Source organism: Moschus berezovskii, chromosome 23 (assembly GCF_049115385.1).
Source record: "Moschus berezovskii isolate FMDL1 chromosome 23, NW_MosBer_1.0, whole genome shotgun sequence".
NCBI classification, from domain to species: domain Eukaryota; kingdom Metazoa; phylum Chordata; class Mammalia; order Artiodactyla; family Moschidae; genus Moschus; species Moschus berezovskii.
This window is the reverse complement of record NC_142482.1, coordinates 17,624,414-17,627,730: the sequence shown is the minus strand read 5'-3', so window position 1 is coordinate 17,627,730 and position 3,317 is coordinate 17,624,414.

Here is a 3,317-nt window from a genome sequence, read left to right as displayed (position 1 = left end):
AAACTGGAGCCTATTATACAGAGTGAAGTAAGCCAGAAAGAAAAACACCAATACAGTATTCTAACGCATATATATGGAATTTAGAAAGATGGTAATGATAACCCTGTATGCGAGACAGCAAAAGAGACACAGATGTATAGAACAGTCTTTTGGACTCTGTGGGAGAGGGTGAGGGTGGGATGATTTGGGAGAATGGCATTGAAACATGTATATTATCATATGTGAAACGAATCGCCAGTACAGGTTCGATGCATGATACAGGATGCTCTGCTCGGGGCTGGTGCACTGGGATGACCCAGAGGGATGGGAGGGGGAGGGAGGTGGGAGGGGGGTTCAAGATGGGGAACACATGTACACCTGCGGCAGATTCATGTCAATGTATGGCAAAACCAATACAATAATGTAAAGTAATTAGCCTCCAATTAAAATTAAAATAAAAAAAAAAAGCAGAGACATCACTTTGGTGAAAAAAAAAAAAAAGAAATAGGTGGCCTTTTATCTCTTATCTGGGCAGGGCCCAGCCACCTCTCTCAATTGTCCTTCTATTAATACTTTGGAGTTTCTGACTCATGGTCCTCGCTGCTAGCATGAGCATCTCTCAGCCAAGATGGATTCCAGAGTGAAGGATTCTGGGTAGTTGGCAGGACATATTATGGGCTGACATCTCCTCTCTCCTTTTGGCCATTCCTGCGTTCTCCTGGTTAGTTTTCAGTGGCAGCACCAAGTGCCTTATTGGTAGCATGATCATGGGCATGGCTCCTGAGGTAGATTGTGGGTTAAGAAGGTGGGAGGAAAAATTAACAACAACAACAAACAAACAAAAAACCCCACTGGTGACCAGAGCATCTAGGAGAGATAACCTGTGTGGATACCATACTCGCTGGGAATCCGAGAAATAACCAGATGCTAGAGTCGTCAAGGAATCAGAGAGGGTGTCTAAGAAGTCTGTAGATGACACCAACAAGGAGAGATACCAGGTGGCCAGACTACCCATGTGCTCCTTCAACTGGGCTGCCTTAGCTGCCTGAGTGCCCTGGAACCTTGGGACAATCCTCTGGTGGATGTGTTTAATAACATGGACATATTTTATCCATTTTTATTAAGTGCTGACAATATAATAGGCACTGAAGAAGGAATGAGAATAAGGATGGCACGGCCTCTGGTATTAAGAAAATCCATCTAACAGGGAAGCTGGGCAGGAAAACAAATGGTAATGCAGTAAAAATGCATTCCGACCATGTATGGAGTATCAGCAACAGGAAATTATGATAGTGGTAAGTTTTTTAAATGAAATCATTCTGAATCACACACAAGTCATCCCTGGTTGCAGTTCAAAACTGGATCCACCTTCCCATTGATTTTCTCAAAAATACCTAGTGAGTACAACATAAACATGTACACAGTATGGCTGAAGATACAGATATATTAGACTGAAGCTCCTCTTTATATTGAACTATATTATGGTAGGTCATGCTATAGGTAAGATTTCCTGTGATTCATTTTCTTTTTCAGACCTTTTTATTTAGGTAGCTATGGAGGTTCTATGTAGCTAGGGGCAAAGATGTTCTTTCATGTTACATCAAACTGTCTGTGTCATTAAGCATTTGTTTAAAATTTAAAATCAGAGTATCAACTAAGAAAAATATCAGGGGAAAGCAAAACCAGATCCTGAAGACACAGTATACCAAGTGTTATTATCTCTCTGAACATAATCACAAGATTTTCTATGAGAACTTAGGGTCAGTATCTGTGGGGTATCATTATTTTTGTTTGTGGGGAATATGTGGATCAAATAATCATATCTGTCAAAATGACTCATAATGCCACCTGATGGTTGGTATTTACTTCTTAATAACAATCATACCATGCTAGTGAATAACCAATATCAAAAACAGAACTAAAAAAAAAACCAAAAAACTTACCTCTCTTCTTGGAATTATTCCAACCTTTTCTGTTAGAAGTTTAATATGTCACAGTTCATTTAAGGAAACTCATTATTTATTAAGTCTTTAATTTATAATAATTTGCCTGACATTTATAATAACTTATTTATAGTCATTTATAATAACTTGGGCTTCCCTGATAGCTCAGTTGGGTAAAGAATCCACCTGCAATGCAGGACACCCTGGTTTGATTCCTGGGTTGAGAAGATCCCCTGGAGAAAGGAAAGGCTGCCCACTCCAGTATTCTTGCCTAGAGAATACATAGGAGCAAGTGAACAGGACCCAACTAGTGCTTGGGCACACACTTAGTGAAGCTTAATTGAATTTACAGAGACAGAGAAATGACCTGAAGTCTGGACTGGCGTTAAACCTCGTCAGACAATGGGATTAGGGCCAAGTCATCAAAAGTCTCTTTTCATCTCCCTTGTTTTTTTCTGCACATCTGGATTGCCTTTTCCATTTCTGCTTACTGGCTTCCTCTGCTTCTCATCTTTAAGATGAAATGGTGTTGCCACAGCCCCTGAGTTTGCATGTTGTGGTTCCAGTCACACACCACCACTCACTAGCTCACTCTCAAGACCGTATTTAATATGGAGAAAGTGTGATCGGTCCAGCTTGACTCAGTAAAGTCTTCCTGATTTCTTGTTAGGATCCAGAAGCTGATGCAGTTTAACAGTGGCTGCCCTCTCACCCTCCTGATGCTTGAGAAGTCCCAGGCGAAGGATAATTACTGTCAGCCTTGCAAAAGAGACATGTCCTAGTCTTGACTTCCCAGCTCATCCATGTCTTTCTTTCCACGTATCGAAAGATATCCTACTCACGATTCAACTAACCAATGCGTAACAACAAACGCTTAACTATTTCATGACTGGAGAAATCCCGAGTTAGAAATCATTACTTTGCCCAGAGGCACAGCATAGGGGATAGATTAGGACTTTTTAAGACAGAAACAACTCAAACTAGCATAACTAAAAGAGAAATTTATTAGATCATTTAATTTGGAATTTCTAGGTTCAGGCTCAAATAGATTTCAGAGTTCAAACAATTTTTCAATATGTACATCTCTAGTTCCAGTGCTTCCCTCTGTATGTAGCCCTAATATTCCCAGCTACAGAGGGATGTTCTCTATGAGTCCAGGGAAGATATGTCACTATTAGATTCCTGGTGTGATATCCCAGTTTTTGCTCCACTATCTAATTATATAAGCCAATGGAAGACTCATGATTGATCTGTCTTGGTCATACACCCACCCAGGACCAATTGGTCTATTTAAGGAAAATGGAGTTCAATCTACTTGTATTGTGTTATTTTTGCCTGCAGAATTCCTTTTTAAGATACCAATTTATGTATGAGGACTCTTTGGGTTGCAAGGGA